We start from the raw sequence: 23,656 nt of genomic DNA on the forward strand, positions 1-23,656 counted from the left end.
GGAGTTTTGTTTTGTTGTAAAAGCTTTAAAGATTCTGAAGGCCTATAGCTTCCAGTGCTAATTTTAAAAAACTTTTCATTATGATAAACATAATATTAATCACTTAAACTCTTTTTAAAAATATAATTCACTGGCCAGGCATGGTGGTTCATGCCTGTAATCCCAGCACTTTGGGAGGCTGAGGCCGGCAAACCATCTGAGGTCGGGAGTTCAAGATTAGCCTGACCAACATGGTGAAACCCCGTCTCTACTAAAAACACAAAATTAGCTGGGTGTGGTGTTGCATGCCTATAATCCCAGCTATTCGGGAGGCTGAGGCAGGAGAATTGCTTGAACCAGGGAGGCGGAGGTTGCGGTGAGCTGAGATTGTGCCATTGCACTCTAGCCTGGGCAACAAGAGCGAAACTCCATCTCAAAAAAAAAAAAAAAAAAAATTCATTGGCATTAAATACATTCACAATGTAGTGTAAACATCACCACTAGCTAGTTCCAGAATGTATTCATCACCCCAAAAGGAAAGTTCATATCCAGTAATCAGTCACTCCTGAATAACTCCTCTTCCATTCCCTAATAGTTACTTATCTGCTTTCTTTCTCTGTCTCTGGATTTGCCTATTCTGGATATTTTATATAAGTTGAATCATACGATATGTGTTTTTTGTGTCTGGCTTCTTTCACATAGCATAATTTTTTCAAGGTGAATCCATGCTGTAGCATGTATCAGTACTTCATTCCTTTTCATGGCTGAATAATATTTCATTTTATAAATACATCACATTTTGTTTACCCATCCATTTGTTGATGGGTGTTTAAGATGTTTCTATGTCTTAGCTATTGCAAATAGTGCCACTTGGAACATGACTATACACATTTTTGTTTGAAAATCTGTTTTCAGTTCTTTTGGCTACATACCTGGGAGCAGCTTCACTAGGTTATAGGGTAATTCTATCTTTAACTCATTGAGAAACTCCTAAACTTTTTCCCACAGTGGGAGTACCATTTTACATTCCTACCAGCATACTTCCAGTGCTATTGTTCATGCTTTTTATTCTTCTCATTTTTGAATGGGAGATTGCCCCTGCTACCAATCCATGTATAGTTTGTAATACAGAGTTTGATTTATACTCAAATCTGAAATCTTTTTGTTATGTGAGATATGAATTAAGGAACATTTTTTTCTTTCTGAAACTCAGGTTACTCATCTTAAAGTGGGGTAATTCTTACCTTATAAAATTCTCAGTATTGCAACAAACAAGAGAGAAACTTTTAAATTTGCATGCCTTGCCATCTTATCAGAATTGTCACTTATGCTGTTCATCTTTATATATTTGTTTCTCTTGCTTTTGTTTAAATAGAATGTTGTGGTTTCCTCCTAACAACTGAGTCAATTTGCATTTGCTTCTATGAGCTGCCCTTTCAAATACTGCCCTTCTGAGATTCACATTAGCCCTTCTTTACTCCTAAGTCTTTTGACTCAAGTGACCAGTCACAGAGAGAAATGTACTCTATGTTGATGATTCTCATGCCTATATCCCCAGCTCAAATCTGTCCTCACAATTGCAGATCAGAACATGTTCCTCCTAGATATATCTATGGATATGGTATACAGACACATCAAACTTCCCAAACTCCAAACTGAAATTTGATTCTCCTTAAATTCAGTGCCTTTTCCCTGTTTCTATGAACATGAATGACGCTGACAACCACACTATTTTTGAAGCTAAAGCCTGGCTATGTACCTCTCCCTCACTTCCTGTTTCCCACAAGTCCCCCAAGAGCGTTGATTCTACAGACTAAAGAGATCTCTAATTAGCCTGCTTTTTCCATTTCCTCCTCCTAGCCTGTACTGGTAGGAGTTCTTGACATAGAATAGCAGCCACATTCAATTGGGATTTTAAAGAGAATTAAAGAAAGGGACCAGAGACAGATTTAATGTGAAGCTAATGAGGTTTAAGCTGCAGGGCCCTCATTTGCATGAGCTTCTGTGAAGTCTGGGAGTTGCTGTGCAATTCAGTACTCTGGATGGGGAGGGACAACAAGTTTTCAATTAGGAATCATTACAGTAAGCATTTCAGATAAATTCCCTAAAGGCATTTCAGGAGAAAGGGATCCACCCTTTTAAGTCTGTAGTAAAACAGTTTTGCTCTCAGATTTGGTGTATATAATTGTGTACTCCCTTTCTTAAAAAACGAATTCCAAATTGCACAAATTTCAGGCTCCATAAAACCTATATCTGCCACTGGAAGTGACAATTTCAACATGTATGGACAAAGTTAAGGAATATAACAAGTAATATTGAGGCACTTAGTCAAGCAACAATAGGAATTAGTTACAACCCATAGGTCTGAAAAGTCAAGGGGAAAAAATGGTTTTGTTACCAGAAAGGGGTTGTGATCCAGACCCCAAGAGAGAGTTCTTGGATATTGTGCAAGAAAGAATTTAGCATGAGTCCACAGAGTAAAGCAAAAGCAAGTTTGTTAAGAAAGTAAAGGAATAAAAGAAGGGCTACTCCATAGACAGAGCAGGGTGTCCTCGAAAGCAAGGGGAGAAATACACCACCTCAGGAACGATGCCTGTTTATATATAAGATACATAGCAAGAAAGCATGGGAGAGATGTGCTCTACAATTATACAGGGCTCCTCACAAAGGATTGTTAGTCTTTGTGTACCTACTGTCTTCGGCAAGAATCTATATTATTACCTTTAAAGAAGAACTTATTCTTAAACTAAGAATTGTTTTCTTCATAAGATATTGGTCTGTCCGGGCATGGTGGCTGATGCCTGTAACCCTAGAACTTTGGGAGGCCTAGGTGGGCGGATCATCTGAGGTCAGGAGTTCAAGACCAGCCTGGCCAACATGGTGAAACCCTATCTCTACTAAAAATACAAAAATTAGCCAGGTGTGGTGGCGTATGCCTGTAATCCCAATTACTCAGGAGGCTAAGGCAGGAGAATCACTTGAACCCAGGAGGCAGAGATTGTGGTGAGCCGAGATCGTGCCATTGTACTCCAGCCTGGGTGACAGAGTAAAACTCTGTCTCAAAAAAAAAAAAAAAAAAAAAAAAAAAAAAGGTATTGGGGCGTTAGGACATTTCCTGGATCTGTTAAGTCCTGGATCTGTTTAGTCAACATTATTAACCTGTTCCCTTAGCCATAAACATCCTGTGACTAAGAATGCCTAACCTCCTGGGAATGTAGCCCAGTAGATCTCAGCTTCATTTTACCCAGCCCCTATTCAAGATGGGGTCGCTCTGGTTTGAACTCCTCTGACAGTTTTATCAGGACTGGGTGAGAGGACAAACTTTAGATGGTGCATTTGGAATATGATCTAAAACAATTCATATGAATTGAAGCCTCTGGAGATTACCAAATATTTCTTCTTATTTTCTATAGTGTTTTTAAAGTATACTTTTTATTTTTGATCACTTTTTGACTTATACATTTACAGTGAAGATAGTACAGAGAGTTTTCCACATAACTTAGTTTCCCAGTTTTTAACACTTTATATCAGTATGGCATATTTGTTGTAATTAATGAACCAATATTGATACATTATAATTAAGTAAAGTTCAGATTTCATCATATTTTCTTTTTCTGCTGTTGCAAGATCTCATCTAGGATTCTCCATTACATTTAGTAGTCCTGTCTCCTTACAGTTATTGTTGGCTGACAGTTTCTCTAATTTGCTCTGTTATTCGTGATGTTTTCAGTTTTGAAAAGTCTTGGTAGGATATTCTTCTATTGGGATTTTCCTGATGTTTTTCTTATTATTTGAGTGGATATTATTTTCTTAAGATGAAGACCACAAAGGTAAAGTGACATTATGATGATAAAACATCAGCAGAAGTACTACTCAACAGCGCTACTATGGTTTGAATGTCCCCTCCAGAATTCAAGTTGAATTTAATTGCCATCGTGAAGGTATTAAGAGTGGGACCATTAATAAATAATTAGGCCACTATGTCTGTACCCTCATGAATGGATTTATATTGTTCTTGGGGGACTGGGTAGTTATGGAAGTGGCTTCAGCCCTCTCTTGCTCTCACTCTTTCCATAATCTGCTTTTGCTTTTCTCCTTTCTGCCATGGAATGACACAGCACAAAGGCCCTCATCAGATGCTGGTACCATGCTCTTTGACTTCCCAGCTTTCAGAACTATGCGCCAAATAAACTACTTTTTTAAAAAAATAAATTACCCAGCCTGTGGTATTCGTTATAGCAACACAAAACACACTTTAGACAAGTACATACTGACAACATGATTTATCTGTTGATGGTGACTTTTATCACTCAGCTGAGGTAGTATCACTCAGGAATCTCCATTGTAAAATTATTATTCTTCCCTCCTTTTAATAATGTGTTATTTGGAATGAAGTCATTATGCACAGCCTGCACTTAAGGAATGGGGAGATATGCATCCTCTAATTGAGGTTGAAGTATCTCTATAAATTACTTGGAAAATTTCTATTCAGGGCATTATTTGTCTATTTTTTCCCATTTGTTTATATAGCTAATAATGTATTTATATCAGTATGCACCGAAGGATATTTATTTCATAATTTAAGTTATTATCTCGTACAACATTATTTGTTGCTTAAATTTGACTCTGATATTCTTTCGGTATACCGCCATCATTGCTGTTTTTTGTTGTTGTTTGTCTATTTGTTGCTGTTGTTGTTTTCAAAACTTTCTGGTACTACATGAAATCCATGTTAATTTTATGCATTTCTTGCTCGAGTCCTAGAATCACCTTTTTTTTCTCCAAGACGGTTTGGTTACATTTTTTGAGAATGACATTAAATTAGAAGCCAAGCTATGAAAGTTAAGTATGCTTATTAGTTCTGGTAAAGCAAATAAGCATATGTGGATAGATCAACCCATGTACACACACACACATACACACATGTATTTAACTGCATTTTTCTATATTAAACTAAACATTATGTTGTATTGATGTCTCCAACTCTAATCCATGACCACCTGGATTATTCTGTCCTCTTTTCCTTACTTGCCTATAATCTCTCACTCCAATGTTTAGAAATCTTGCCCCATCATTCACCATTTATTTACCTAATTATTCAATTTCAGTGTTCTGTGGTTTCAAAAGTATTAATTTGTGTCTCCATGGAAAATCGTTTTATCAAGTAGAGTACCGGTGCTTACATACACTTCCTTTTGCCCTTATTTTTAAAAACTCCACTAACTCCAAAGTTACTTGTATTGGTGCCTCATTCCATAACGTCAGTCGGTGAGGTTGTTTTATAAATTTGTAATACATTCAGATTACTTTCTCACATTCTACATTCCATTCTATTGGCATCACATATATCACACAGAAGTTTATGGCACAAGGTGTGAACTTAAATGCACAACATGTCAAATGTTAAATTTCTTCTATTCACCATTACAGAATAGCTTTGTCACAATAAAATATTCCCTCTGATTCACCTACTAAAGTTCCCCCCATCTGAACCTCTGGCAACCAGTGATCTGTTTACTTTCTCAATAGTTAAGCACTTTCTAAAACTTTACATAATTGGAATTATACAATATATGATTTTTTTCTGAATGACTTTTTAAATATAACAATGGGCAGATTTAAGGTTCAGCCATAATTTTTTGATAGCTTGATAGTTCATATACTTTTTTAATCACTGACTCATATTCTACTATCTGAATGTATCACAGTTTGTTGTTCCATCTACCTGTTAATAGCCATCTTCTAGTTTTTGATGATTATAAGTAATACTGCTATAAACATTAATGTGCTGGGTTTTCTGTGGATATACATTTTTAACTGAGTTTTTTAAATACCTGGGAGCACAATTCATGGATTATATATTAAACATATGTTTCATTTTTTGAAAAAAAATGCCAAACTGTCTTCCAAAATTATTAATTTGTCATCCTACCAGCAATCCTATGACCAACTTATTTTCCTGTTGCTCCACGTCCTCCGCAGCAGGGAGCATTGTCACTTTTTTGGTTCACATTGAATTCATTCTATTAGATGTTGTTTTAATATGCAATTCACTAATTAAAAATGATGCTTAGCAGCTTTTCATTTGCTGTGTGCCCATCTGTATATCTTCTTTGGTGAGATGTCTGTTCATGTGTTTTGCCCTTTGTTTTAACTGTTTGTTGTTACATTTTTGAGCTTACAAGTTATTTGTATATTTTGAGTGCAAGTCCTTCATCATTTGTGCTTATCAAATATTCATTCACAGTATGTGGCTTACATTTTCATTTTCTTAATAGTGTCTTTTGCAGGGCAGACAATTTTTGGTTTTAATAAAATGCAACTTATGACTTTTTTAGTTGCTGAATTATGCCACTGTTACTGAATTTAACGCATCACAATATCCAACTCCACATTTTTAAAAATTTTTTTCAAGAGGTTTCATAGTTTCACATTTTACATTTAGGATGAAAATGTATATTTACATATTTACCTCAGACTTTACATTTTGCCTTTTATACAATGATCCATTTCAAGTTAATTTTGGGGTACAATATAATGTCTCTGTCTACACTTTTTTTTTGCATATGGAAGTCCAATTGTATTCCATCATAAATTGCTGAAAATACTATCTTTTTCTCACTAAATTGCCTTTGTTCCTTTGTCAAATATTAGTAGATGATATGGTTTGGCTGTGTCTCCACCCAAATTTCATCTTGAATTGCAGTTCCCATAATTCCCATGTGTTGTTGGGGGGATCCGGTGGAGATAATTGCATTATGCAGCAGTTTCCCCCATACTGTTCTCATGGTAGTGAATAAGTCTCATGAGATCGGATGGTTTTATATGGGGTTTCCCCTTTCACTTGGCTCTTATTCTCTCTTGCCTGCTACCATGCAAGAGGTGCTTTTTGCCTTCTGCCATGATTGTGAGGACTCCCCAGTCATGTGGAACTGTGAGTCCATTAAACCTGTTTTTCTTTATAAGTTATCCAGTCTCAAGTACATCTTCATCAACAGCATGAAACAGACTAACGTAGTGGTCTAGATGTGTGTGGGTGGATTTCTATGCTTTCTAGTCTGTTTCATGGATTGACGTGTCTATTCTTTCATCAGTTCCACATGCTCCTGATTATTGCAGTCTTATAAAATTGGATAAGGTTTGTCATCCAACATTTTTTCTTCTTCTTCAGTATTACGTTGGTTTTTGTAGGCTGTTTGCCTTTCCACTAAAATGTTACAATCAATTCACCCATATGTATATCCTAGGTTGCTCAGACTTTGATTGAGATTGTGTTGAATCTATAGATTAATTTGAGGAGAATTGACATCTTAACAATATTGAGACTTCTAATCAATAAACAGAGAAAAAAGTATCAATTTAATTAGAGCTTGTATTTTTTTTCATAATGTTTTGCAGTTTTCCTTAAATAGGTCATGCATACATTTTCTTAGATTTAAAAGGAAGTATTTTACTGCCAATGTATAGTTCTACTGTAATATTTTTTGAATACTCGATTGCCTTTGTATATTAATCTTAGATTTCACAATCTTCTTGGACTCATTAATTTTAGATGTTTCTGTTTATTCCTTTGAATTTTCTACATGAACTATTATTCCATTACAAATGAGGAAGTTTCTATTTCTTCTTTTTCAATCTTTATACCTTACCACCCTTGCCCTGCTTTTTTTCTTATTGCCCTGGACAGGAATTCCAATATGATGTTGAATAGAAGCTATGAGATAGGATATTATTGACTTGTTCCCAGTTGTGATGTTTAATTTTATGTCAAATTGACTGGGCCGTGAGATTCGCAGATTGTGTTTAGAGTGGTAGACTGAAGAAAGAATATTGCCTGGCCTAATGTAGGTGAATATCAGCCAACCTGTTTAAGTCCCAGATAGAGCTAAAATATGGAGGAAGATTGAAGTCTTGCTCTCTGTCTGGCTGCTTGAACATTGAGACAACAGTCTTCTCTTACTCTTGGACTGAGACTTACACCATCAGTCCTCCTGGTTGTTAGGCCTTCAGACTTGGACTGAAATATATGGCTGTCTTGGGTCTTTATCTTTCAAAGGGCAGATCCTGGGCCTTCTTAGCTTCCATAATCACACAAGACAAGTTCTTATTATAAATAATATTATTAAAAATAATAATAATATTATGTATTTTTTTCTATTGATTCTGTTTTCTAGAGAACTCTAAGACACCAACCTTATAGAAAAACATTTCATTTCTCACCAGCTGTAGATTTATTGTAGGTGTATATTATACTATAAATTTCCCTGTAAATACTTCTTTTCCTTCATTGCACAAAGGTAAATATTTTATTTTTATTTACTTCACATTCTTTACAATATTTGTTTGAAACTACTGTTTGATACATTTATCATTTAAAAGTGTGCTATTAAATCTTCAAATGTTCTGGGATTTCCCAACTATATTTTATGCATTTCTAGTTTAATTGTATTGTTTTCTGAACACATGGTTTTCATGATTTCTGTGCTTTTAAGTTATTCATATGTGTTTTAAGTTATTAATATGTTTCTAACACATTCATAGGCATTTTATGTCCCAGAAAAGAATGTGGTTTCCATTGTTGAATGTTCCATGCAAACTTGAGAAGAATATATGTGCTGCTGTTATTGAATGAAGTGGTATATAAGTATCAATTTTATCAAGTTGATTTTTAGTATTGTTCAGGTCAACAATGTCCTTACTGATTTTCTGCTTACTGATATATCACTTGTGAAATGAAATGTTGAAATTTTATAGCACACTAACTATAATAGAGTATTTATTTATTTCTTCTTCAGGTCTAATAGAGCACTTTGATTCTTTATTATTAGGTTTAGGGTTGTTATATATTATATATATTTGGATAATTGTTTCTTTTCTCATTATGTTGTGTTGCTATCTGTAATAAGCTTTCTTCTTCTGATGTCTGCTTTATCCAAAATTAATATAGTTACTTCTGCTTTCTTTGGATTAGTGTTAGCATGATATCTTTTTCATCCTTTTAAAAATTTTAACCTTAGTTTATATGCTTCAAATGAGATTCTTTTTGACAACAAAGAGTTGCATCTCTGTCTTTTAATGGTGCATCTAAACTAGTCATTTTAAAGCCATTGTTGATATAGGTGATTTACTGTCTACCATGTGTGTAACTGTTTTCTATTCATTGTGTTTGTTCTTAGTATATCATTCATAGTAATTTTTAAAAATTTTAAGTGGCTACCCTTAAGGTTCTAATACATTCACTTAACTAATCAAAGCTTATCTTCAAATTATAGTGTATCTATTCATGTTTACTGTAAGTTTCTTAGAATAGAATAATCGCAATTCCTCCGTTCCATCACTTTTGTCATTGCTGTTATGCATTTCACTTATCCATATATTATATAAACATATGTAACAACAAATTGTCGTAATTATTTAATTACACACAAATTTTATATTTTATTCATAAAAATAAGAAAAATAAAAAATATTGTTTATCATAATCTATTTCTTTTCTCTTGCCTTTATTTCTAAGTTTCAGGCCTGCATTATTTTTATTCCTCATGGAGAACTTTTATCATTTATTATAAGGCAGATTAAATGATGATGAATTTCCTCAGTGTTTAATTTTCAGAGGATGTCTTATTTTTCCTTCACTTTTGAAAGATAATTTCTCATGATATCTAATTCTAAGTGGTTTTTAATACGTTAAATATTTGACCCTAATCTTTTCTTGCTTATGGACTTATGATAAGAAGTTTGCTGTAATTCCTAACCTTATTCTTCTCTAGGTATTTTCCCTCTTGTGTTTCCTCAAGAGTTTTTTTTCACTTTTAGCTGTCTGCAATTTGAAAATAATATGTGTTATTTTGTGAGTGTGTGTGTGTGTGTGTGTGTGTGTGTGTATTTATCATGCCTGTTGTCTCTGAGCTTCCTGAGTGTTTGTTTTGGTGTCTATTCTTAATTTTGTAAAGTTCTTAGCCATTGTTCCTTGAAGTATTACTTCTGCTACACTATCTCTTTATTCCTCTTTTAGTATTACTATTATGTGTTTGTTGAAGATTTTCAAATTGATCCTGGTTTTGGGACATTCAGTTCTATTTTTGTTGTTGTTATTATTGCAAAGACACTTTGCATTAAGTTTAAGACGATTCAATTGGTCTAATTTTAAGCTCAATTAATTTCTTTCCTAGGCCATGTTCAGTCTACTGATTAGCTATCAAACAACATTCTTCATTTCTGTTTCTGTTTTTCATTTCTAGCGTTACCTTTTGATTTTTTCTTATAATTTTCTTTACTTAAATTGTCCATCTTTTAAGTTGTCTACTTTTTCTATTGCAGATTTTAACATATTGGTCATAACTAACTTCTTATCTGTATCATATCTGAGTCTAGTTTGTTTGCTTTGTTTATCGCTTCTGTTCTTCATGGGCATGACTTATAATACTTTTATTGAAAGGCGGATATTTTGTAATGGGTAATACAATATGTATATTTAATATCATGTCTTAAATATGTCTAAAGCATTCCAGGTTTATGTGCTAACAACAAAATAAAGTTCCCCCAAACATGTGCCTCTTCCAATGTTTCATATGTAGGTGAATGACATTATCATCTATAGAATTGCATATAATCTTATTTATTTTACCTAGTAAAAAATACTGTATTTTTTAACCTTCCCTCCATCTACACCACAATACCTGCTCATGCAATTATATCACTCACTTGGAAATCAGCAGTTAACTTTTTGTTTTTCCCACACTAGCCATAGATCACCTGTGCTCCATTTTCCCCATAGCAGTCAGGATAATATTTTAAAAATCTGAAAATGCCAACAAACACATAAAATATTTTAATTGTTTTCACGCTTTTTTAGAAAAAGACAACTGTTAGGCTGGGCGCTATGGCTCACGCCTATAATCCTAGCGCTTTGGGAGTCCAAGGCGGGTGAATCACGAGGTCAAGAGATCGAGACCATGCTGGTCAACATAGTGAGACCCCGTCTCTACTAAAAATACAAAAATTAGCTGGGCGTGGTGGCGGGTGCCTGTAGTCCCAGCTACTCAGGAGAGTGAGGCAGGAGAATCGCTTGAATCCGGGAGGTGGAGGTTGCAGTGAGCTGAGGTCACTCCACTGCACTCCAGCCTGGCAACAGAGTGAGGCTCCGCCTCAAAAAAAAAAAAGAAAAAGAAAGAAAAAGACAACTGTTATCCTGATCAATAAAAATCTAACACCCTCTCCCTAAGTGTCTCTTCAGCTTTTTTTCATATCTTCCATCCTCATTGTATTCTTTGTCATCTCTGACCTTTTACTTTCTGGGGTCTCTGCACTCATTAATAATGCCCCTGCATATCACAGTACACTTCATGTGCTATTTCCTGTGTCTTGGTTTCTCTATGCTGCCCAACTTATTATCTGGTTTTTTGATTATTCAACCATTAATGCATTATATTCCATTATTTGATTTCCACTTTCACTAATCATAATTATGTCAAATCTTACTTCCATAAGTCCTCAAAGAGTTAGTTCCTTTATATAGCAGTAATGATGGATACGCATTTATAGTGTCTGTTGTGTTTAATGTGCTTTTCTATATCTGGATTATTAGTACAAAGTAGGCCAAAGTCACATCTGTTTTTGTTATCAACACTTATAAAAAATCATGACAACTTTAAGGGCTCAATAGTGTTTTGATAAATATTTATACATTAATTTCCTGCTGAAATTAGTCACCAGACTTATACATTTAAAAACTATGTATTGAGCCCTTCCCATACTGTTGTCTCAATACTAGGCATTAAAAATGCAGTGATGCCTAAAATATACTTATGCATCCTCATGAAACTAGGAGGATCCTCATGAAGCAATGAGTCTAATACATGGCCTAATAGATAGCATAAATGTTAAGTATTACTTTTTAGTCTCAGAAGTATATATTAAAAGGTCAGTAAAACAATAGACTATATAAGATCTATCTTGTCTGTATTCACCATGTAATCTTTACATTTAAGTGTTATTCAAACATAAAGAAACATTATGAAAAAGTAAGGCAACCTCTACTTTTCGAGGCATATAAATCTTTATAGGAATAATCAATTGTATCTGTTTTATCAGGTACCCCTTGAGTCAACACACAAGTATGAGAAGAAGAAAAAATACTAGAAAATAAATACAAAATATTGTAAGTGAGAGAAGTTTAATGTACAAAACTAAAATACTGCGGAAAATAAAGTTTCATTTCCTAAAAATTCTGTTTCTTCTCATAACCAGTTCAGAAAACAAAACAAAACTCTGAATGTATAGATGTACAAAAGCAATTCTATCAAATGGCAAGAATATCATTATGAAGTTTGCATTTTTCTAATAGTGAATATATCAGTTTTACTACTTTACATTGTTGGTCTTCTTATGAGAGCCTCTAGAATTTTATTGGAAATTCAGGAAAATCATGTCTATCCTATAATACACCATAATTTTCTTCAGTTGTTTCTATAAGCTAAGAAAAATACAGTGAGATAATCCAATAACAGAAAATCCATATCTTTCTAATTTTGGATATTACTATTTTGTATATTTGAATCCCATGCTCAGACCTTCAGTATTTTATTTGAAATTCATGAAATTATATATAGCTTGTAATATAGATATTTCTATGATTAGTTATGGAAAGCAAAGCAATATAATACAGTATAGGCTTCTCTAGATGTCCATCCAAATAAAAAGCATATTGAAATAGAGGCCTGACCAGGCCTGGTGGCTCAAGCCTGTAATCCCAGCACTTTGGAAGCCCAAGGAGGGTCAGGAGTTCAAGACTAGCCTGGCCAAAAGTGAGAAACCCCGTCTCCACTAAAAGTACAAAAATTAGCCGGAGGAGGAGCAAACCAGACCGGGGGGCGGCTGCAGAGTCTCTGGGATCCCCAGGCCTGGAGAGGGGGTCTGTGCACAGCCGGCTGGCTCTGTCCCCTCGTCTGTTCCCGAGTAGGCCTCCCTTGGGCTAGCCCGATGTGACCCAGCCCAGCGGAGCCTGAGCAAGCAGCGGGTCCGTCGCAGAGCTGGAGGGCGGGAGGAACATGACATCGCGGAAATGGTTTCACCCAAATATCACTGGTGTGGAGGCAGAAAACCTACTGTTGACAAGAGGAGTTGATGGCAGTGTTTTAGCAAGGCCTAATAAAAGTAACCCTGGAGACTTCACACTTTCCATTAGAAGAAATGGAGCTGTCACCCACATGTAGAGCACTGGTGATTACTATGACCTCTATGGAGGGGAGAAATGTGCCACTTTGGCTGAGTTGGTCCAGTATTACATGGAACATCATAGGCAATTAAAAGAGAAGAATGGAGATGTTATTGAGCTTAAATATCTTCTGAACTGTGCAGATTATACCTCTGAAAGGAACTGAAATACGACATTGGTGGAGGAGAACGGTTTGATTCTTTGACAGATCTTGAAGAACATTACAAGAAGAATCCCATGGTGGAAACATTGGGTACAGTACTACAACTCAAGCATCCCCTTAACACGACTCATATAAATGCTGCTGAAATAGAAAGCAGAGTTCGAGAACTAAGCAAATTAGCTGAGACCACAGATAAAGTCAAACAAGGCTTTTGGGAAAAATTTGAGACACTACAACAACAGGAGTGCAAACTTCTCTACAGCCGAAAAGAGGGTCAAAGGCAAGAAAAAAAAACCAAAAATAGATATAAAAACATCCTATCCTTTGATCATACGAGGGTTGTCCTACACGACGGTGATCCCAATGAGCCTGTTTCAGATTACATCAGTGCAAATACCATCATGCCTGAATTTGAAACCAAGTGCAACAATTCAAAGCCCAAAATGTGTTACATTGCCACACAAGGCTGTCTGCAAAACACAGTGAATGACTTTTGGCAGATGAAGTTCCAAGAAAACTCCCGAGTGATTGTCATGACAACAAAAGAAGTGGAGAGAGGAAAGAGTAAATGTGTCAAATACTGGCCTGATGAGTATGCTCTAAAAGAATATGGCATCATGCGTGTTAGGAACGTCAAAGAAAGCGCAGCTCATGACTATACGCTAAGAGAACTTAAACTTTCAAAGGTTGGACCAGGGAATATGGAGAGAACGGTCGGGCAATATCACTTTCGGGCCTGGCCGGACCATGGAGTGCCCAGCGACCCCAGAGGCGTGCTGGACTTCCTGGAGGAGGTGTACCATAAGCAGGAGAGCATCACGGATGCAGGGCTGGTCGTGGTGCACTGCAGTGCTGGAATTGGCCTGACAGGGACGTTCATTGTGATTGATATTCTTACTGACATCGTCAGAGAGAAAGGTGTTGACTGCAACATTGACGTTCCCAAAACCATCCAGATGATGCGGTCTCAGAGGTCAGGGATGGTCCAGACAGAAGCATAGTACCGATTTATCTATACGGCAGTCCAGCATTATATTGAAACACTGCAGCTCAGGATTGAAGAAGAGCAAAAAAGCAAGAGGAAAGGGCACGAATATATAAATATTAAGTATTCTCTAGTGGACCAGACGAGTGGAGATCAGAGCCCCCTCCTGCCTTGTACTCCAACGCCACCCTGCGCAGAAATGAGAGAAGACAGTGCTAGAGTCGAAAACGTGGGCCTGATGCAGCAGCAGAAAAGTTTCAGATGAGAAAACCTGCCAAAACTTCAGCACAGAAATAGAAGTGGACTTTCACCCTTTCTCTAAAAAGATCAAGAACAGATGCAAGAAAGTTTATGTGAAGACAGAATTTAGATCTGGAAGGCTTGCATTGTGGTTGACTACCTTTTGATAAGCAAAATTTGAAACCATTTAAAGATCACTGTATTTTAACTCAAAAATACCTGCTTCCCAATTACTTATTTCCTCAGATAAGAAGAAATCATCTCTTCAATGTAGACAACATTATATTTTATAGAATTTCTTTTAAATTGAGGAAGCAGTTAACTTGTGCACTGTATTTTGCAGATGATGGGGATTCAAATTCTAGTAATAGGCTTTTTTTTTTCTTTTTATAACCTTAACCAGTTTAATTTTTTTTCCTCATTGTGGGGGATGATAAGAAGAAATGATCTGGGAAAATTAAGTAACGACATCCTAGAAAAGTGAGAACAATCTCATTTACCATCATGTATCCAGTAGTGGATAATTCATTTTGATGGCTTCTGTTTTTGGCCAAATGAGAACTAAGCCAGTGCCTGAGACTGTCAGAAGCTGACTGGTCTACTTTTGCATTGGCATTAAAGAGTCATAGGAAAAGAATCATGGATATTTATGAACTAAGATAAGAGGCATGGCTTTTTTATATTTTTTCAGTCGATGACCAATTATAGTTCACCTGTTGACTGAGAAGGTTGTGGTGGGAAAACGTTTGCCATATTTTCTTTGCATTTGAGTAATTGTCTTGTACTTAGAAAAAAGGCATCTATGAATGACCAGTGTTTTTGGTTGTCAAGTATTGCTGACAAACTTACCCTAAAACTTTAGTGGCTTAAAAAATCACCACCCCAAACTGTTCTTCAATCTGAGCTGGGCTCAGCTGGGCTGTTCTTCTGCCAGCCTGCAGGTGGCCACTCATGTGGTTAGCAGGTCAGCGGGGAGACTGGGATGGCTGGGCTTATCTCTCTGCCTGCAGTCCTGAGTCTCTCCTTCTCCATGTAGTCTCTTTCATGGAGCCAGTGGCGGCTGGCAGGGTACCTAGACCTCTCACATGCAGCTCAGAGCTCCCAAGAGCTCAAAAGCACAGTAGCCAGGCCTTCTGAAGACTTAAGTGCAGAATTGTCACAGTGTTCCTTTTACTGCCCTCTATTGATGACGATGATTTTTTCTAATCAGAAGAGAGCTGGAGTATGCCCTCTACTTACTAAACAAGTCACAAGCCCAGCCCAGATTCAAGAAAAGGGTGTGAAATTGAGTTACAGCTAATTGGGGGGCCACTAGTCTAACAGATGGTCACAACCACAACCTTGGCCATGGAAAACCAAGGATATTAGCAAAAGTAGAAGTTGCTAGTGAACTTGGGAAGCCGAAGGTGCTTACAGTAGCTGGGACAAGCTGAAAGTCAGACTGAGAAATGAAGAAAGGGCCTTCAAGAAGCTTCCTGAATGATTTCTGCCAACCCTGAGCCTATTTTTGGAAACAGCACTTGGGGAAACTGATCTTGTGAGGATGGAAGTGTTTAGGGGCTCAGGGCTTTTGAGAGCAGCACCACCCCACTGGGGCACCCCCAGACTTGGGAAATGTGACTCTTTCTTAATGCCACTGGTTTTCAGTCAGGCCACAGTGAGAAGGAACAGCCCTAACTGGCCTCCAGCCAGGTTGAACAAGCTCATTTTTGTTTTAGCCAACTGGTCAGATTTGCTAATATTCTACCTTAAGTCCCTTCTCCAAAGACATCCCTTTGCCTCATATGTTGAATCATCATTCAATGCAGATATTTCAATGAAAACATCATTGGTTGTCTTTTGTAACGGTAATAAAATGCTATGGCATCTTTGCCGTGAAGTTATGGTCTCCTTGGATTCTTCTGACTGTGGCTCCTGAAAGGAAGGCCGAGATCCAGCCCTGGTAGTAGTTGCTTTCTGAGGTCTCTCAGTCTCTTGACACTCTAAGGTAGTTTGGCTGCCATTCTCACTGACAAAATACATATCAGCCCCTACCCCGCCCCCCAATATTCATTGAACTTTGAATTGCTTCAGAACACAGGTGTGGCCTGAAGGTATTCCCTTATTAGGGAAATGTTGTGACTGCTGTCTTCTAGTCAAACTTGTAAAGAAAAAGATTTCAGTTCAGTATTTGCAGCAAGAAGCTTGAATCCTGTTCTTTTTATTGCATTGTTACATATATTCACTCTCCATTTTGCTTTGGTTTTGTCTTGACTTGACTTTGGGGGTAAAGTCTTTCACCAGCACACAAGAGTTTGTGCAAATGTATCTCCTGCATTAACATCTCTGCCTGTTGCTTAAGATCAGTTGCTTTTATACTCAGAATGGAAATACCTGATCTTGGCTAGCTTTGTTTGTTACAAGATACTGATTTCATTTAGATTTCCCTCCATGAGGTCAACAAACTATCAGGTTCTTATGTGAACTTAGGCCAGGGCCAGAGTTATCATAGACCCTAGATTGCTAAGGCTTATCATGTGTTTGGTAAAAGGTGATCGCAAGTTCTCAGAAGAGTTTACTTTACACGGGATGGAATCAGGCAGAGAGGCTGGGATGATGGAGAAAGCTCGAGGTGCAAGTTTAAAAAAAATTGTGGAAATGCAAGTTCCAAAGAGGTGGTTTCTGAGGCAGTCAGAGAGCCCAGGGCCAGAGCAGTCAGCAATGGCTGAATCAGGTTATTTGGAAAGTCGGTATGACAGACACATGGATGCCATTTACTTCTAGGTTTCTGGTAGGTATTAAATATGCACAATATTCCATAGCTCACTGAGGATTTTAAAATTGTAAGCATAGGATTTTATATTTCGGGGTGAAAGATTTATCTGGCACATGGTATTGGGGTTAAAAAAAGCCAAATTTCACAGTCTTAGTAACTTTTTCAAAAAAAAAAGAAAAACTAAAAGGCACTTCGTGTCTAGTATGTGGCCCTTCTGAAACTTATGGTCATCTCTCCCACTGAAATCAAGGTCTTTTCAAATGTGGCTAATTGGGGATGAGAAAACATGGGTAGGACTTTCTTGGTGTGTGTGCATTCTTTAAAGAGCCCATTTGCTTTGGGGAAGCCAAGAAAATGGTCAATATTATTTTTAGAGGTTATTTTATTGGGGATTTTAAGAACCAATAACATCTTGAGTTTTTTTAATTCAGGATGATGTGGAAAGGTTTGCAATTTTGAAGTGTTTTGTTGTAGCTTAGTATCCATAAGGGAAACTTAGACTACAGACATAACTACAAAGCCAGTGCAGCTTTTGTTTTCTGTATGTTGTTGGGGAACTCAAGTTTCACATATAGCAAGCATGTGGCCTCCCTGATGTCAGGATGCCTTTGTTAGGATCTGTATTTGCCCTTAATTTTGTTGAAATCTTTTTTCCTTCTTCCTCTTGAAACATTCCAAACTATAGTTTATAGTATCTTTCATCACTAAAAATTTGTTTGTTTTTCACTACGGGCAGTTCACACAAGGCAAAAACCATTGAACAGTTGGTTTTAGTGTGTCGTATAACTTTGCTGTGTATCAAACTAATTTTGACAAGCTTTCATCATAAGCCTCAAATCATGTAATTAATAATTTGCCTGTTTATTTATGACCTAATTGTGATTCTTTTATTAATAAAAGCTAATAGGAAAAGGAACCCTGATTAAGCTGATGACTAGACCTACAATTAATTTTCCTGCAATATATGAAGTATTGCACCAGAGTATTAAAAGATATGTAATATTTATTGATAAATCTATCCTTTAAAAGGAATATGTTTTAGGATGTCATCATTTTGATGTGACTCATGTAAATGTTGATAATATGCTGTTTATCATACATTTAGTGTTTCAAGAGATTCACTTAATTGCCTTTTTGCCCAAGTGTATTATGTAGTCTATTTGCAACTGTTTTTTTAAAAAATGACATTAAAAGAATAGTTTATGTAGAGAAATATTAGTGAATGCTAATTTTCTCCCCACCTATATTTATGAACGTTAGTGCAACAGCTTTGCTAGTTGCAAAGCTGTATTATCACAGTAAAAGTGTATTTGTAAACTGTATGGGAACTAAAAATTAGGAATAAAACCATTTTCTTATATGAAAAAAAAAAATTAGCCAAGCGTGGTGGCGGGTGCCTGTAATCCCAGCTACCCGGGAGGCTGAGGCAGGAGAATCACTTGAACCCAAGAGGTAGGTGTTACAATGAGCCAAGATCATGCGACTGCACTCCAGCCTGGGTGACAGAGTGAGACTCCATCTCAAAAATTTTATTTCCTTAACAAGTACTTATTTTTTTATTTTTATTTTTTTAAGACTAGTCAAGTGCAATAATGAGAAGGAGGAAAAGAGTAGAACAGAAGTTCGATCTGTGACTGTGAACAATCAATTGAGATAATGCGTTATCTCTGGACAAGCCTCTTCAAGTATTTAATGAACACATTATAATCATATTGAACTAATTTTAAAAATATGTAATTTATATAAACTTATATGTAAATTGCACATACATATACATCTACACAGAGCTTATTCTCAACAAATGTGTATGTATGGGCAAGAAACACAATAAAACTCCTAGGACAAAATGGTACACTGCTGGAATATATTACTGTATTGTGCCTACACTGTGGGATTGTGTACATGATTTCTTATGGAAGTGACAATTGAACAAATGTAAAGGTAAATTTGCCAAATGTAATACATAAAATTATTGTTCCATCTCTTCACTCCCTTCTTGTAATAAAATGATACATCAACACTTGCCATGTGACTGCAGTGCCTCCAGGAGAGAACACAGACCATCCAGCATATCACATTGATGAAGGCTTCACCAAATTATTCTTGTGGCCGATAATAGGATATTAGGAGATGCCATGAGTTTCTGCTTAAAATGTGCTTGTGAAGCTCTTACATTTCTTCTACCATCTGCCTTGAAAAGAGCATAACCAAGGCTAGTGCTAATTCCAGAATGAGGAACTCATGGGGAATATGTAAGCCCATGTTTCTATAAGTAAAAAAGAAAAAAAAAACTTTCTGTAAGCCATTGAGATTTTGAGTTTGTTATGAAGAATTTATTGCAGAATTCTAATAAATACATCAATGGTAGTATCAATATCAGATAATTCTGGAATGAGAAAACTCTGAAATAAGCAATGTGGGAGAAAAATTAAACATTGTGAAGGGTAGAGAATGAAAAATAAACCCAGACAATAACATCTCGAGGTCAAACTTGAGATGTAATAAAAATAATTGCTTTTTTTTTTTAATGCAAATCACATGCCAGCACAGGTTAAAGTTTCTCTGTATATTGGTAAGCAAATTCTATTTTGATAAATGTCTTCATTGTGTTTATTTTTTTCATACTACTCTACCTATCTTATATTTACTATATGGAGTTTTGATAGTAATAGGCAGTATATATATATTTTAAAACCAGTGTGACAAACTTTTAAAAAATATGTTGTTTAATTCATTTATAATTACCCTAATTACTGACGTGTGTTTAGGTAGAGTCTTTTCTATTTTATAATGTTTTCATTCTTTCTTCCATTTTTTGGATGTATTATATGTTTTTTAATCCATTTCCGTTTTCTTTTTTGATAATTTGCTAGTTATTATTTTACTTTTAGTTGACAACTCATATAAAATTTATAAGATACACTTAACTCATTAATGATAAAATAAAATACAGGACTAATATAAGACAGAGTGTGTTTCCCAGCATATTTCCAGATTTCAGACAATATCAGGGTCTCAGAATTCTTAGAACACCTGTCTCCAGTTATTTCCCCATGCCTTTAGTTTTATTGTAGATATGTGCTTTAATTAAGGTGCATGCATATATATAATATGTACTTAATTGTGCATAAGTATTATATACAAAGTTCTACAACATATAATTATTTCCTTAGTCAATTTCATTTAATCCACCTTCAAATTTGCCTGCCACATTCTTCCCTCTGCTTTCTTTATCCCCATGTTTCTATCTGTGATTGTTTTCCAGTGCCAAAAAAATCTTCCTGTAGCATTTTCTTTAATCGGGACTTACACAGCTGATTTCTTCCAGTTTTTGTTTTTCAGAAATTAACACTTATCTTCATTTATGAGTGATATTTTCACAAGGTATTGAATTCTGGGGTTCTAGGGTGGCACTTCAATGATTTCAGCCCATTGTCTGCTGGCTTCTATTGTTTCTTTGGGGAAGTTTTTTGAAGGTTACATTCTTTTTTCTGGCTTCTCTAATTCTATTTTCTTGCTGCCTTTATAATTTTCCTCTTTGTCTTTGTTTTTGGCAGTTTTACTGTGATATTTCTGTTTCTTTTCTTTCTTCCTTTCTTTGGTTTGCTTTCAGTTTGTGTGTGTGTGTGTGTTGTTGTTGTTGCTGCTTTTATTGTGTTGCTGCATGCCTGATTATTTTTGCATGAGAGCAAGAAATTATGTATAAAACATTGCAAGATAACTTTAAACTCAAATTGTTTTTTCATCCAAAAATGTTTGCTTCAAGAGTCAATTAAACAGTGTTCAGGTAACCTTAATACAAATGGACATTGACTTACTTTGAAGCTGGCTTCAGTTACTGTGATTGCCGGCATATTTTCTCTTCACCTAACCTAAGGCATATCCTCTCAGGGGCCCAACTGAAATTTTCATGTGGAATCCAGGATCCTTCTCCCAGGTTAGCCTCAAATTCCAATTTATGTCCTCTCATCAACTCTGTGCAATTGTCCAAAACTCTGGTAAGTTTCTTACTTCTCAACCACAGACGACTGTTCAGCTTCTCAGATCCCCACCCTCCTCAGAGCAAATCCTTGGTGAAAAAGTGGTTCCAAGTGTCTGCCTCACATCTCTGGGCTTCTCTGCCATCCAGGAGAGTGAATTTGTAAGGCTTCCACGCTGTAGAAGCACTCTGATAACTACAACATAAGGAGTGTCTAAAATTGGATACTGAAGATTAAGATGATGGATAGAAGACAGGACTAAAGTCTGCAGCTCCCTCTTGGTCAGACACAGCAGCACGTGAAGACTCACATTTTTGTGAGTCTTTTGCTCCAAGAACTACCACAGGAACATACTAGGAAAGGTGAGAGAATCCACAGACCCTTTGAAGGAACTGGATCACCCATGCAGGCTACCTGAGGTGCCAAAAAACTGAGAGTCTGCTTGCTTTCTCAATGGCGAAGCTTGTGTTCTGAGGCAAATTCTCTGCCCTAGTCAGCAGTTGCCTGGAAATAGACATGGTACTCTTAGGGGACCACAAGTGGGAGTGAAATTGACCTTTAGGACTACCGACTGCAGAGAAGCAGAGTGAAACCAATGACTCCTGGCTTTTCCCCACCTCCCTGGTGACCTGTATGAGTCAGCAGAGGCAGCCATAATCCCCCTGGGAATATAACTCCATTGAACTGGGAACCATGCCCCATTCCCCACAATAGCCACAGGAAGCCCTTCCCAAGGAGAGGCTGAGCTCAGATATGCCTATCCATGCCCCCGACCTGGTAGGTCTGTCTCTACCTACCCTGGTAGCCAAAGACAAAAGTCATTATCTCTTGGGAGCTCTACAGCCCTGATCACCATCTGAGATTCCTGAATACTTAACCAGGTGTCCCTAGGGCAAGTTTGCATCCTCCCTATAGGACCACAGCTGATGGACTCTTGAAAGTCCACCTCCTGGCTGGAGGCCAACTAACACAAAACCAGCCCACTAAACAAAAACACAACTGTGGACCCTCACAGAGTCCACTTCACTCCCCTGCTACCTCCACTGAAGCAGGTGCCGGTATTCGCGGCTGCAAGATCTGAAGACTGATCGCATCACAGGACACTTTGCAGACACTCCCCAATACCAGCCGGGACCCTGAGTGGCTAGACCCAGAAGAGCAAAAACAATTACTACCCAGTTCAGCTCTCAGGAAGCCCCATTTCTATGGGAACAGGGAGAACACCACATCAAAGGAGCACCCTGTGGGACAAAAGAATCTGAATGGCAGCCCTTGAATCCCAGATCTTCCCTCTGACATATTCTGCCCAAATGAGAAGGAACCAGAAAAACAATTCTAGTAATATGACAAAACAAGGTTCTTTAACACCCCCAAAAGATCATACCAGCTCACCAGCAATGTATCTAAACCAAGAAAATAATCTCTGAATTGCCAGAAAAAGAATTCAGAAAGTCAACTATTAAGCTAGTCAAGGAGGCACCAGAGAAAGGTGAAGTCCAATTTAAAGAAATCAAAAACATGATACACGATATGAAAGGAAAAATTTTCAGTGAAATAAAAAAAATCACAACTTCTAGGAATCAAGGACACACTTAGAGAAATGCAAAACACACTGGAAAGTGTCGGCAATAGAATCAAACAAGCAGAAGAAAGAACTTCAGAGCTCACAGGCAAGGCTTTTGAATTAACCCAATCCATCAAAGACAAAGAAAAAAGAATTTTTAAAAATAAAAGATGTGTCCAAGAAGTTTGGGACTATGTTAATGTCCAAAAGTAAGAATAATTGGTGTTCCTGAGGAAGAAGAGAAATCTAAAAGTTTGGAAAACATATTTGAGGGAATAATCAAGAAAAACTTACCCGGCTTTGCTAGTGATCTAGACATCCAAATACTAAAAGCTCAAAGAACACCTGGAAAATTCATAGAAAAAAGATCATCACTTAGGCACATACTCCTCAGGTTATCTAAAGTCAAGACAAAGGAAAGACTCTTAAGAGCTGTGAGATAAAGCATTACGTAACCTATAAAAGATAACCTGACAGATTAACAGCAGATTTCTCAGCAGAAACCCTACTAGGTAGAGGGGGTTGGGGTCCTATTTTTAACCTCCTCAACAAAACAAGTATCAGCCAAGAATTTTGTATCCAGCGAAGCTAAGGCTCATGAATGAAGGAAAGATACAGTCTTTTCCAGAAAACAAATGCTGAGAGTATTCAAGCAACGAAGAGCACAATGAATAGAATGACACCTCACACCTCAATACTAACACTGAATGTAAATAGGCTAAATGCTCAACTTAAAAGATACAGAATGGCAGGATGGATAAGCATTCACCAACC

The 23,656-nt window shown here is 36.7% G+C and overlaps 1 pseudogene; it reads left to right on the forward strand.

Annotated features, from left to right (window-relative positions):
• Positions 1-12,941: 12,941 nt before the first annotated feature.
• Positions 12,942-14,623, forward strand: LOC100614997 (tyrosine-protein phosphatase non-receptor type 11-like; annotated as a pseudogene).
• Positions 14,624-23,656: the final 9,033 nt, after the last annotated feature.

Source organism: Pan troglodytes, chromosome 4, assembly GCF_028858775.2.
Source record: "Pan troglodytes isolate AG18354 chromosome 4, NHGRI_mPanTro3-v2.0_pri, whole genome shotgun sequence".
Taxonomy (NCBI): domain Eukaryota; kingdom Metazoa; phylum Chordata; class Mammalia; order Primates; family Hominidae; genus Pan; species Pan troglodytes.